The sequence below is a fragment of the Symsagittifera roscoffensis genome, chromosome 1 (genome assembly GCF_963678635.1).
Source record: "Symsagittifera roscoffensis chromosome 1, txSymRosc1.1, whole genome shotgun sequence".
Taxonomy (NCBI): domain Eukaryota; kingdom Metazoa; phylum Xenacoelomorpha; order Acoela; family Convolutidae; genus Symsagittifera; species Symsagittifera roscoffensis.
In genome coordinates this window covers 70,943,877-70,959,191 of record NC_087062.1, presented here as the reverse complement: position 1 = coordinate 70,959,191, position 15,315 = coordinate 70,943,877, and the positions used below count along the sequence as shown (strand labels likewise).

General features: G+C 31.9%; 1 protein-coding gene across 1 annotated transcript in view; it reads left to right on the top strand.

Annotated features, from left to right (window-relative positions):
- The window catches only part of LOC134856971 (CD9 antigen-like), a 64,207-nt gene that overhangs the window by 26,354 nt on the left and 22,538 nt on the right, over positions 1–15,315 (top strand). The gene's annotated exons all lie outside the window — the stretch shown is intronic.

Sequence of the window (15,315 nt, the reverse complement as noted above, 5' to 3'; positions counted from 1 at the left end):
GCTTGTCTTTTAGTGCAGGTTGATTATTTTGATTTTGAGCCATTAAGCTTTGCACTGATGAAGAAAACACTTTATTTTGTCTCGTTGAGATAATTTTTTGGTTTCACTATTTTAAGTTGGTATATAAAAAAATATTACGATGCAGCTCTTTTGTTGACATTTTTTATATGACCAAGCATAAACGAACAATCGGATTCTGGAAACTAATCGCTGGATATATGAAGAGGTTTTTGTGACTGAATTACAGATCCAAAGTCGCACTGACATTGAGGGTTCACCAGTAATGTAGTCTTCAACTACGATGTTGCTCTTAGTTACAAACTTGATATTTTTCAAACTGTTTCGAGTTGCATCTGAATTGCTCGACATTGAACAATTCCTTGAGTTTTTCCTTTGGCTTAAACAGATTGTTGCAAAATGTTTTCTTGACAAAAAATTTGCAAAAAATTTAACCATACTTCTATACTTTTCAGCAAAAATTCAATTCAGAAAAAAACTGATTTTGTTATAGTCAAGAGACAAAAAGGAGGCTTTTTTGTGTTCAACAGTGCTAATGATAAATTTTCGGGTTGACCAAAAAAACTAGCTATAGAATTTGCATACATTAAAACTTCTTGTCATGCAATTCCATAATATAGCATACGTACCAAAAAATAATTTTTATGATAATTGAATGAGCATTTTGCACTTTATATAAGAGTTTGAAAAATTTGAGTTTTGTTAAACGTATTTGTTTTTTTTGTCCGAAGTGATGATATCAAAATAACTAAGAATTTTGTCGAATACACCCACTGGGTGAAAAGCATCCAACTCAAATCTTATCACTTTGTCGCTTTTGTCAGTTTTCATTAAATTTTCTAATATCAGTGATTATCCTAAGAGCATTGATTTTTTCAAAATTTGTTGGTGATTTATTTAGATAAAATCAGTGTTTTTCCTAAAAACATTGATTTATTTATAATTATTGAAAAAATTGAAAAAAAGTAAAATTGAGCGAAAAGCACTTCAATTGAAAAAATATTAGTGCTTTGAAAAAGTTTTGATTAAGCAAATTTTGCAAAAATATAGCAAAATGGATTGGAAGGAAGACGAGGGAGAAACTGAAAGTTCGTTACTGTCATTCAGTGTTATTGGTGTCGATGTTTGTTAATTCAATGTTTTAAAAATCAAGTAATTAAAAATATTAGGCTTACTAAGCTTGACTTTTTTGCATTGCGGAATAAGTCACCCGGCTTCACTATCGGCTTTGAATAAAACGAGCAATTCAGGTTTCACTATCGGCTTTGAAATAAAAACGAGCAACTTAGGTAGTCTCGTTTTAAATTAACCAGACAGTCAGGCTACTATAGATGTGTGCGCGTCCGGCGGTGCCACGTAGGACCAGAAATTGAGCCCCGAGTAATCAAACCCTCAAAATGCTCTGAATCAAAAGCATATATCTTATTAGCTACCTTCAAATGTTTGAACCATAATGCTATGCTGTGATGTTTTTAAATGCTTTTCTCATGGTTGCCGAGACCATATTTTGCAGCATCACTGGCCCTTTCCATAGTATTTATTTACTCAATCCATGCAAATGAAACTAATTGGCAATTTGTCGACTTTTTTGAAATTATTGAATACATACATGAAAGACTTTTTAGGGGGTTGACTAGTGCGTCCAAAAAAATATCCTACAAAAGTTCCACTATTATAGAACTTCTTGCAAATTATGCTTAGAGTTTCCGTTGTTTAAAATTTTTTTTTAATCACAAACACATTAATTTATCTCAAAAAGGTTAAATTTGTTTCTATATTGCAGTTAACGAAAAAAAAACCTTGAAAAAATATAATTTCTCCAATATAAGCAAATAAAATTTTTCAGAACTTGTTCATATTATAGGCATTTAAAATTTTAGTAGGAACTATGCTGTGTTTCTTTCAAATAATACTTTCTGACAAAAACGGTTGAATTGGTGAAAAAATCAAAATTGATCAGAAAAAATCAAAATTGACTAATCATATCAAGTCAAATGGCAATATACTCAGAAAAAAAAACTGATTTACTTAAAATTTATTGGTGATTTATCTAGATAAAATCAGTAGTTTGCCTTTATAAAACTGTAAAAACATTGATGTACTATACTTTTCAGCAAAAGTTTAATTCAGAAAAAAAACTGATTTTGTTATAGTCAAGGGACGAAAAAGAGGTTTTTTTGTGTTCAACAGTGCTAATGATAAATTTTCGGGTTGACCAAAAAAACTAGCTATAGAATTTGCATTCATTAAAACTTCTTGTCATGCAATTCCATAATATAGCATGCGTACCAAAAAATAATTTTTATGATAATTGAATGGGCATTTTGCCCTTTATATAAGAGTTTGAAAAATTTGAGTTTTGTTAAACGTATTTGTTTTTTTTGTCCGAAGTGATGATATCAAAATAAGTAAGAATTTTGTCGAATACACCCACTGGGTGAAAAGCATCCATCTCACATCTTATCACTTTGTCGCTTTTGTCAGTTTTCATTAAATTTTCTAAAATCAGTGATTTGTCTAAGAACATTGATTTTTTTTAAATTTGTTGGTGATTTATTTAGATAAAATCAGTGTTTTTCCTAAGAACATTGATTTATTTATAATTATTGAAAAAATTGAATAAAAAGTAAAATTGAGCGAAAAGCACTTCAATTGAAAAAATATTAGTGCTTTGAAAAAGTTTTGATCAAACAAATTTTGCAAAAATATAGCAAAATGGATTAGAAAGAAGACGAGGGAGAAACTAAAAGTTCATTACTGTCATTCAGTGTTATTGGTGTCGATAACGGTTAATTCAATGTTTTAAAAATTAAGTAATTAAAAATATTAGGCTTACTAAGCTTGACTCAATTCAATCTAGAACTTTTTTTGCATTGCGGAATAAGTCACCAGGCTTCACTATCGGCTTTGAATAAAACGAGCAATTCGGGTTTCACAATCGGCTTTGAAATAAAAACGAGCAACTTAGGTAGTCTCGTTTTAAATTAATCAGACAGTCAGGCTACTATAGATGTGTGTGCGTCCGGCGGTGCCACGTAGGACCAGAAATTGAGCCCCGAGTAATCAAACCCTCAAAATGCTCTGAATCAAAAGCATATATCTTATTAGCTACCTTCAAATGTTTGAACCATAATGCTATGCTGTGATGTTTTTAAATGATTTTCTCATGGTTACCGAGACCATCTTTTGCAGCAACACTGGCCCTTTCCATAGTATTTATTTTCTCAATCCATGCAAATTAAACTAATTGGCAATTTGTCGACTTTATTGAAATTATTGAATACATACATGAAAGACTTTTTAGGGGGTTGACTAGTGCGTCCAAAAAAATATCCTACAAAAGTTCCACTATTATAGAACTTCTTGCAAATTATGCTTAGAGTTTCCGTTGCTTAAATTTTTTTTTTAAAATCACAAACACATTAATTTATCTCAAAAAGATTAAATTTGTTTTTATATTGCAGTTAACGAAAAAAAAACCTTGAAAAAATATAATTTCTCCAATCTAAGCAAATAAAATTTTTCAGAACTTGTTCATATTATAGGCATTTAAAATTTTAGTAGGAACTATGCTGTGTTTCTTTCAAATAATACTTTCTGACAAAAACGGTTGAATTGGTGAAAAAATCAAAATTGGTTAAAAAAATCAAAATTGACTAATCATATCAAGTCAAATGGCGATATACTTAGAAAAAACTGATTTACTTAAAATTTATTGGTGATTTACCTACATAAAATCAGTAGTTTGCCTTTATAAAACTATAAAAACATTGATGTACTTATAATTGAAGAAAAATTGAAAAGGTAAAATTGAGCGAAAAGCACTTCAATTGAAAATAGTTTAGTTCTAGCAAATGCATAGATCAAGCAAATTTTGCAACAATATAGCAAAATGAATTGGAAAAAAAGGAAATACTACTGACATTTTTTAAAGTCTGTTATATGTGGAAAAACACTCATTCATTTGTCATAGAAAAACCATAATTTTTTCAGTACCTAATTATTGATACGGAACTTTATTTCAACTTTTTTTATATTATTGAAATCCTATAACTATTATTGTTGGTCAACCAGGATATTCGTTCAGTTGCATTATGAACACAAAAAAATCCTCTTTTTTGTTTTTTGATTAAAACACAAACAATGTTTTCAAATTTAACAATGTGTATTGCGTGAATGTTTTGGGAAAACAGCTATCTTCTCATAATTTTTTTTGTCGAATAAAAGTTCAATAATTTAGTTATTAAAGCTAAAAAGTTTGGTTCAATCGAAAGGCAAATGAAAATCAAGCATTTCGAAAGCAACTCAAAACAGTTGTACAACTTTCGAAAGTTAACTAGGAGCAGCACCTGACTCGATGATTAGGTTACTGGTCAACCCTAAGTATCAGTTTGATTTTGATTCTGCAATATCAAAATATAAGACACTCCATAATCAGGTCATTGCTTTTCAGAATCCGATTGTTGTTTGTTTCTGTTTGTCTCGTGAATTTTTTTTCAAAGGAGCTGCATCCTTGTGTCTCACTTAAGAGTAGAATGAAGAGGATTGACATCACACTTGTATTTTAAAGAGGGTTCCACTTTTGCCTTTTAGTGCAGGTTGATTATTTTGATTTTGAGCCATTAAGCTTTGCACTGATGAAGAAAACACTTTATTTTGTCTCGTTGAGATAATTTTTTGGTTTCACTATTTTAAGTTGGTATATAAAAAAATATTACGATGCAGCTCTTTTGTTGACATTTTTTATATGACCAAGCATAAACGAACAATCGGATTCTGGAAACTAATGGCTGGATATATGAAGAGGTTTTTGTGACGGAATTACAGATCCAAAGTCACACTGACATTGAGGGTTCACCAGTAATGTAGTCTTCAACTACGATGTTGCTCTTAGTTACAAACTTGATATTTTTCAAACTGTTTCGAGTTGCATCTGAATTGCTCGACATTGAACAATTCCTTGAGTATTTCCTTTGGCTTAAACAGATTGTTGCAAAATGTTTTCTTGACAAAAAATTTGCAAAAAATTTAACCATACTTCTATACTTTTCAGCAAAAATTCAATTCAGAAAAAAACTGATTTTGTTATAGTCAAGAGACAAAAAGGAGGCTTTTTTGTGTTCAACAGTGCTAATGATAAATTTTCGGGTTGACCAAAAAAACTAGCTATAGAATTTGCATACATTAAAACTTCTTGTCATGCAATTCCATAATATAGCATACGTACCAAAAAATAATTTTTATGATAATTGAATGAGCATTTTGCACTTTATATAAGAGTTTGAAAAATTTGAGTTTTGTTAAACGTATTTGTTTTTTTTTTGTCCGAAGTGATGATATCAAAATAACTAAGAATTTTGTCGAATACACCCACTGGGTGAAAAGCATCCATCTCAAATCTTATCACTTTGTCGCTTTTGTCAGTTTTCATTAAATTTTCTAATATCAGTGATTATCCTAAGAGCATTGATTTTTTCAAAATTTGTTGGTGATTTATTTAGATAAAATCAGTGTTTTTCCTAAAAACATTGATTAATTTATAATTAATGAAATAAGTGAAAAAAAAGTAAAATTGAGCGAAAAGCACTACAATTGAAAAAAAATTAGAGCTTTGAAAAAGTATTGATCAAACAAATTTTGCAAAAATATAGCAAAATGGATTGGAAAGAAGACGAAGGAGAAACTAAAAGTTCGTTACTGTCATTCAGTGTTATTGGTGTCGATGTTTGTTATTTCAATGTTTTAAAAATTAAGTAATTAAAAATATTAGGCTTACTAAGCTTGACTTTTTTGCATTGCGGAATAAGTCACCAGGCTTCACTATCGGCTTTGAATAAAACGAGCAATTCGGGTTTCACTATCGGCTTTGAAATAAAAACGAGCAACTTAGGTAGTCTCGTTTTAAATTAATCAGACAGTCAGGCTACTATAGATGTGTGTGCGTCCGGCGGTGCCACGTAGGACCAGAAATTGAGCCCCGAGTAATCAAACCCTCAAAATGCTCTGAATCAAAAGCATATATCTTATTAGCTACCTTCAAATGTTTGAACCATAATGCTATGCTGTGATGTTTTTAAATGTTTTTCTCATGGTTGCCGAGACCATCTTTTGCAGCATCACTGGCCCTTTCCATAGTATTTATTTTCTCAATCCATGCAAATTAAACTAATTGGCAATTTGTCGACTTTTTTGAAATTGTTGAATACATACATGAAAGACTTTCTAGGGGGTTGACTAGTGCGTCCAAAAAAATATCCTACAAAAGTTCCACTATTATAGAACTTCTTGCAAATTATGCTTAGAGTTTCCGTTGCTTAAATTTTTTTTTTAAAATCACAAACACATTAATTTATCTCAAAAAGATTAAATTTGTTTTTATATTGCAGTTAACGAAAAAAAAACCTTGAAAAAATATAATTTCTCCAATCTAAGCAAATAAAATTTTTCAGAACTTGTTCATATTATAGGCATTTAAAATTTTAGTAGGAACTATGCTGTGTTTCTTTTAATTAATACTTTCTGACAAAAACGGTTGAATTGGTGAAAAAATCAAAATTGGTTAAAAAAATCAAAATTGACTAATCATATCAAGTCAAATGGCGATATACTTAGAAAAAACTGATTTACTTAAAATTTATTGAGGATTTACCTAGATAAAATCAGTAATTTGCCTTTTTAAAACTGTAAAAACATTGATGTACTTATAATAGAAGAAAAAATGAAAAAGTAAAATTGAGCGAAAAGCACTGCAATTGAAAACAGTTTAGTTCTAGCAAATGCATAGGTCAAGCAAATTTTGCAACAAAATAGCAAAATGGATTGGAAAAAAAGGAAATACTACTGACTTTTTGCTTTATTGGAGTTGATTTTTGTAAGTTCAAAATTCAATTTGTTATTAAGTTTTTAACATTCCAGATTTGAATTTACTCATGGGTTGGTATAAATTGTATTTTTTTAATGCATCAATGTTTTGCTTTTAACTTATTTACCGCACTCTGTCTTATTTAGTGTAGTTTTTTATCCGGTTCTCAACAAAATTGACACATTAAGAAGTGTTTGATCTCGGCTGGAAGAGGGGGCAGGGTTTTACAACTCACCACGAAACTCAACTTTACTTTTCGAATATTAATTTCTAACGAAAATTATTTTCCAAAAAATTAATTTCTATACTGCGTAAAAATAATGACGCTCAAACTCCATTTCCAAATTAAGTGGATACTTCACCAATAACCTTTTTTCGTATAAGGCTTTGAGTTTGAGACTACTTTGACGACTATAAAACAAACTGGGATGAAGAACGCGATTATTCTTTCTAGGACCTACATGGCAAATTGGATCAAGAAGTTATTAGAGGCAGAACATTTCAACTTGTAAAGTGAGGTATAAAAAATGAAAAAAAAACTAGATGTTTCAAAGTTTTCTCTTAATTGAACATTTAGAAAACTAATCAATCAAAGGGCTTTGACCGTTGTTAGAGGATAATTCTAACATATACGGCTTCGCCCTGATACGAGCAGTTTTGTTGAATAAAATGTTTTAACCGCTTTTCTCAAAATTAACTGTTTTCAAAAACGATGGTTGAGATCCTGTAGTTGTAAGTGAAAATCCATAGGTCGATTTAGTACGGTCGATATAGTACGTAACAGAATTGCTCGTATCAGCGCGAAACCCTAAATTTTCAGACTGCGTTTTAACTTATAAAGGAAATATTAACAAATTAGGAATTTTCGGCTGAAACGATCATTTTTTCAGCTATAAAAATTTTGTTTTTAAAAAATAAAAAGACCATTTAGCTTGCATCAACTCAATCTGGGCCAATTTTGCATTGCAGTGTAATTCACCACGCAAGTTTATTTTTTGTTTTACAATCAGATTCAAAACAACAACGAGAAATTTAGGTAGTCTCATTTCAATTTGAGTAGACAGTCAGGCTATTATAGAGGTGTGCGCGCCCTGCAGTGCCACGCAGGAGGAGGAATCGAGTCCCCAAATAATCAAATGTTCAAATTGATCTGAATGATAAAACCCTGAGCATATATCTTTTTAGCAATTTTGCTAGATGGAACCATAATGCTATGATGTGTTCTATCTAAATGCTTTTTAACAAATGATGTTTGAGCCAATGTTTAGTATTCTCATTGCTTCTTTTCATAGGATCCTTTACCCAATCCATACAAACTAATCTAATGGGAAATTTGACGATTTTCTTGATTTCTTGGCTTCTTATATAATAGTTTTCAGTGGTTAACCAGTGTGTCCGGAAAAATTATCTAATAAAACTCCTCTATTTTGGAACTTTTTACTGGACATCTAGAGAATTTCCGCTTTCTAACAATCCTTTCATAAACAAAGTTCGAAGTTATTAATTTTATCCAAAAAATTGTATGGGAACTCTTGAACTCTTGCGAACTCTTGAAGCTACAAAAAACTAACCCAAACATTTTAAATTGGTTTTTAATTCGGAATTACGGACAAAGAACAATTTTGGAAAAGCTTATTGTTTTTCCAATATAAGCAAATAAAATTTGTCAGATTGTGGTACAATATATGCATTTAGAAAAAAGACTCTGAAAACGACTTTTTGCATTTTTTTTTCAGTTTATCTCCTTTTATGCATATTCTTTTTTTCAACGAAACTTGTTTGATCAATTCGGACATACATGCTGTTTGTGGGGTTCTCATATAAAAATGAAAAATTTCTTGAATTCAAGACAAAACTAAAATAAAAAGCAAGATGTTTATTCAGTAACTTCATATGGTGAAAGGTTACTTTTGGTCTACGAAATTTCGTCTTTGAGCTCTGCGACAGCGGAGACTTTTTGAGCTGGTTTGAAGAATATTTTGAAAAAAACTAACGAAAAATATTGTTGGAAATTTTTTGTCCAAGGAAATATCACTGGGAAATATGCTTCATTTTCTCAGGACTTCTTTCCATAGATTTTGTGTAAGAGACCCAACTAATAATTCTTCATTTGCACTTTTTTTTGTTGTTAAGTTTCTGATGATTTGAGAAACGGATTTGAGAGAAAATGGTCGTTAAACAATTGCACACGTTATTTTTCCGACTTCCGAAGTAAGTGGTGGAACACTTGTGCTCGTGGTAGTTTTTTTCTCAAGGCCAATCTGGAAACAAAAGTTTACCAATTTTTTTATATCACTCGAAAGATATTGTTGTCTTGAGCCCAAATTCAAAAATAAGTATTTCACCCGTGATCATCCTTTTTTCTTAAGGTTATGGCGTTTCAAGATTGCCAAGTTGGCCAAGTTGGGACAGTTAACGCGCGATATCTTTCATGCTATTGGCGCGTCAGCGGAGACTTGTTCCGTCATAGAAATAGTTCCAATTTTGGTTGAAGCATGCTATTTGGTGTATTGAATGCTTTGCTATAATACTGTCATTTTGCATTTAATATAGATGGTGGAAGTTTGATTTTCAATCCGATTTTTTTTCTTACTTTTATCGACATTTATCCATTTTTCAAAGTTTGACACTACTCCAGTCTTCGTCAAAAAGCAGTCGGAACACTGAAGGGCTTCGCCCTGATACAAGCAGTCTTGTTGATTTTCCTTTTGCAGTTTGTCCCAATTTTGGGTATCAATAATTCAGTTTTTCTTGTTTAACGATGGCTATGCCAAAAATTGAAGATACTTCCCGTCAATCGATGTTTTATTCATTCATATAGATTTATTTTGTCTGTTCAATACTATTTGCCTTTAGTACAGGTATAATGAATTTTTCATGCTCCTTTTATTAATTCCAACTTCGGAGTTTTTTAATTGGACTTTTGCTGTGAGTTGAAGAAAAAGTTTTTTCATTTGAATTGTTATTTTACTTAAATTTTCAGCCGATCATGCTATTTCGTTTTTGATCCGACATTCAAAGAAAGTGATGGAAAATTTGTGGTCTCCTTTTATTTTATTTTCTGCAAACCAAATTTGGCTTATAATTAATTCAATTTTGACAAAGTTTTTACATCAGCCAAAAATATCGTTTTGAGCTTAATTTTAATAAGATTTTTATTTTCTGTGATTTTTTTTGCTAAGTTATTGAGGTTTAAGAATTGCCAAGTTGGCCATTTTGGGACAACTAAAACCTGATTAATTCAGCGTTATCGATGCGTAAGAGGAGATATAATCCGTCTTACACATCAATCCGATTTGAAATGATACAACACTATTGGTCTATTTAATGCCTAGATATATGCGAAATACATCACATTTGACTTAAAAGTTTCTGCGGGATAATTTGCGAAAAAAAATCTGAATTTTTTTTTCAGTTTAAAAAAAACTTAATCTGTTTTTTTTTCTGAAGTGAACTCTAAGAACAGCCAGAAAATTGGGCTCTTTGACTTGATACGAACAGTTTTTTTTTAAATATTCGCTGTGAATTGAAGAAATATTTTCTTGTGAATTGTCACAATAGCTACTTTTTTAGCAATCTTTTCATCTCGTTTTTGTTGCGACCTTCGAAAAAAGTGACTGAATGTTTGTGCTCAGTGTCGTGTTTTTTCTTTATACAAAGTTCAATTTTGTAATGTGGAATTTTTACGGAACGGGAATATTTCTTGTTATTACCTGTACGAGGAGAGATAAGCCGTTTGAGAAAGCATTTGAATTTTATTGAATTGTTTTACCTAGCGTATGTGGGGATGGCTTTCTAAAAATTTTGCTAAGCGAACAAAAATCCATTCGTTGCGCTTTAAAGGCAGTCGGAACGTCGGAACTCACAAGCAGTTTTGTTTTCAATTTCCCACTATACTCTTTAACTCTGCCACAGAAATGTTTCTCTCCATAGCTCGATAAACCTTAAACATATTGTTTGAATTTTTATCTGTCCTCTTCGCGGAAGAAAATCCTAGCGTATAAATGGTCACAAGCAAGCAGTTTTTGAATTTAGTTTGTCTGAGAAAGAAAAAACCATAAAAGTTCTCTCTTTACTGTTGCGGCTTAACCTTTGGGTGCATAATAAATAAAAATTAATCAGAACTGTGATTAAACCAGGAAAATGTCGTGTTTTTTGTTCCAACTAGAACCACCATTCAAAAAAAAAAAACGATTAAGTTTGTGCGCACATACTTGTGTTCCGTCACTTTCTTCGAAAATCGGAACAAAAAATTATCAAAATAAAATTAATTAACTCAATCAAGGGTAAACATTGAAGTTTCTTGAACATTTTTTGAGTTCGTTCAAAAATATTTGGAGATACAGATCAATTTTATGCAAAAGCATCAAAAATGGCAGCTTGAATGAAATAGTTTGCGATAAAAGTAGTTTTTTTTAGACAATGCAGAGACCGTTCTCGACAAAATTATGGTTTAATTCCAATATAGATTGTTTTGAGAAAATAATAACTTCTTTTTTATAAATTTTTTTGAAAGTTATCGGTATCTTTATATCACAAACGAGAACTGCTGTGGTCCAATTCTACTGGTACATTGATTCAATTCACAATGAACTAAGTATGTGATGCTTTCAATTATTCATTAATCATTAACATTTTGATTGACTTACCTTTTTTTTACAATTTATGACCGGACAGGTAAGATCATATATCAGTTCTAAATAGTGTTCAAAGAGTCATAATTGTATAAATTTTGGCGCAATATATAGAGCTAGTATGATATAATCCTTTCTGTATTTATATTGCAAAATGTCTTATTAATATTAAGCAAATGAGTTATAACCGATGGTCTTAACTCATAGAGTAATTTCGGATAGGGTACACCGTCTGCTCGTCACGCTATCTTATTTTCGGCCGGATAGATTCGTGCAACTTCTTAGTCTAATACCGATCCTAATCTTACTCTTATACTATTCTAGTCTCAGGTTGTTTAACTAGTCTCTGCTAGGCTCAATAGATCTAGGGTATACTGGTTTATTGCGGCTGCTGAAGTTCTCTTGGAGAGGCAACTAATTTCTAAGTTAAATTCAAATCTCTCTGGTGCTGAAATTACAAGTAATTTCAGCACTTACAAATAAGTGGGTTGTTAGTTAGATGGATCATGATTGGTTAATATTAAATACTTTACAGTGGTAAAATATCTAATTTATCCAATCATAAAATGTAGTTTAGATCAGTTTCCACCCATCCGGGTTTTACAGAGTTTTTTAGAATAGTTTTTCTGCAATTCAAAGGATGGATGATGGACGTTGATATTTGGCGAACATCATATTTCTTTTGGGTTCTTCTGTTAGAGAAGTTCCAGGATCAACCGTTGTGTCTTCTTATGACAACGACTGGGTTTTCTCAACAAACTCAAATCTGATTTCAGAATGGTTTGCTATGACAGGTTTTTCTGTTTCATGTAGAGAACTTCTTTTGTGTTCAACCTAGTCTGGGAATGGCGTGGAGATTGTGCGTGGAGGGGATGCCTGGTTACTCGGATCTGTACGTATACTTGAACATCGAGGTGGTCATTGGTCTAGTTCAATGAAGTCCTTTTCTGCGAAGTCAAGTCGTACTCTAAATCCTTTCAGTTGTGATTGTGGACGGCATATTGATTGTGGTTGGCCATTCTTTTTCGAGTGTAGTGGGGTCCTTTTGTCTTTGGATGTTCGTCTTTGGTGTTGTATGCTGATCTATATACTGCAAGGTGTAATTTACATTTTATAAAATTTCTATTAGTTCGGTGTTTTAATTACGATTTTGGTTAGTTGTTTTCACAAAAGCTTTTTATTTTAGTTCGGTTATTTTGAAGAGTTACTCACCCTTGAGTACCTCTTATTAAAAATAGGAGTGTGGTCACAAAGCGTGGATGTAGCGCGGTGGGTTAGGCCGGCTATAGAGCATGCTCAGGACGTCCTCTCTGGTGGGTTAGGCCAGGAGTGGGAGTATGATTTCGTGCGGCTTTTGTGAGAGGTCCTGTTATGTGATAACGTTTTATGTTGGGTTTATAGTGGTTTTTCTTATGTTTCGTTGGTTGTGTCCTTTTTTCAAAAATCAAATTGTTTTTGGTATGGGTTTGTCTTTCGACTTTTTTGTGTTTTATTATTTCTTTCTTAGACTTTATAATAGTCTTCAAAAGAATAAATTATCCAGTTTTAAACTGGGTTAATCCGGTTTGGGTACCGTTGGTTTCCTTTTCTTATTCATGCTGTTATTCTATGATTTGTGGTGTTTAGTAAGCTGCATTGGTTAGTTTTGTTTAGTATATAATTCCTTTCCAACCGGGTTAAAGGAAAGTTTGAAACTTGTTATCGTGTGTTAGAGTTGTGGAGTGTGAAAACTTAAAACTGAAATTCATTATTTAAACAATTCTTCGTGGGCGAGCTGTGCGAGTTTGGATAGAATTCTTGTGCGAGTGAATGAAAATATCAAAAGGTTAGTACTGCATTTTCGTTTTATCAATTTTCTACATAGAATTTCAATTTTACTGCTAGTTTTTTTTGGGAAAAATTAAGTTACAAATTTTCATCATTATTAGAATTACTGCTTTTAGGGAAATAATTTATAAATTAATTTACTACATTGGTATGATTTTTATTGAATTCATCTAGTGCAAAATATTAATAGAGTTTTGAATGAAGAAGTTTTCTTTTTTTTATTTTTCTTTTGTGTAATTTGTAGGTGATCGTGGGATGAAGACTAAAAATCTAAATAAGACATGGATAAGAATGGTTAGTATTTATTTCAAATTTATTAGTGGAGAATATGATAAATTTTACTTACCTGTTAGTCGTCGGGGAAAAAACCGTGGGGGAAGACGTCGTGTATTATGTCGGAATTTGTTAGTAATTTTGCTAGTATGCGAATGATGTTTTTAGTTTGAAGCAGTGGTCAAAGCAATTGAAGTGCTTTAATAGTTTTTAGTTCTTCAGTGCCAACTGCAAACTCATAAGGTGTGTTTTGGATGAGATTATATAATTTGTGATTGTATTTAGTGTTGTGAATGAATTCTAATATCGGGATTTTTATAGGTTGGACAAATTCATGTGGGATAAGGAAGGGTCTGGATTCTTCTGCGTTGAAGGTCTTCGTGATGGGACACAAAATATACATTTGGGTTATGGGATCATAATTGCGAAGAATACCGTGAAGGTTAGTATCTTTGATGCAATATGTGAAGTTAAGAAAAAATGGTGATGTGTATTTATTGTTAATAAATTGAAAACGGTGGTGTGGTTGTCTTGATGGAGTGTGTAGATCAAAATGATTTTGTATGAATCGATAATATGTATATGTGTGGGTTTGTTTAGTGCGTAACATAATGTCGTGTGAGCAGTGCAAATCGCGTTCATGTGGTGCAAGGAAATTAAAGGTTAGTGAAAATAATTGAAATCTTTCTTTAAAACTTTCGTAAGCTTGTATGTCGGTTAGTGCTTCAGAAATGACGTGGTCGAATTTGCGATCAAATATATTGAGTGTAAATACATATGGTATTTTGATGAAGAATTTTTCTGTGATTTGTGGGCTAGCGAAACGATCATCATCTAAAAATTGGTCTTGGTTAGCTCGGATGATGTTGTGATCGTAATATTCTAGCGTATATTCGTTTGCTCGGGGTGCAGTGTATGTTTTTAGTGACTTTTTGTATCCTATATAAGTAAATTGTCTATGTGTTAGTGGTGTGGTGAGTCGATATAGCATATCTTTATTTCTTTCTATATCGATGTGAGTATTAGATAAAGGTAGGCAAAGGGGGTTAGTAAAATGATAATATGATGTCCAATGAAGTGTAGGCATTAAAACTTGTTCATCTACAAAACTACGTGTGTCGTTAGTGTTGTTAGGAGTGTTCAAAGTATATTGTGGAACTGAAGGTAGGGTGATTGCTAAAAAATCTTTCGTGTTAGTATGATTTGGATGATTAATATATTCACGGGCTGTTCCTGGTTTTGTTGGAAATGGATGGTTTGGGAATTTTCTTTTGAAAGTGCGATAAGCTCTATTAGTACTATTTGATGATTCGGTGGATGTGGATGATGGTGCTAATGATGCGGTATAAGCTGAAGAGGGTGTAGGGGTAGGTGGGTTTGATGATTCTATTGTGGATGAAATCTGATTTATAGTGGGGTTTTCAAGGTGGAAGGGTTGTTGTTGTAGGGTGATAAAATTATCTAGTTCCTGGGAGATTTGGGGAGTATCTGGAGAATTGGATGATCGGTCTGAATGAAATGAAGAGTAGGTTGGGGTGACTTGTGAAGCATAAGAGGGTGTAGAAATGGATGGGAGTGGGTTATTTGGTGGGATTGGTTGAAAAGGGGGTTTTGAAAAAACTGAGGAGTTGGTTTGAAAATTATTGGATGGAGATGGTTCAAAATCTGCAAATTCATCAGGGGTTTCAATATTTGGGTTAT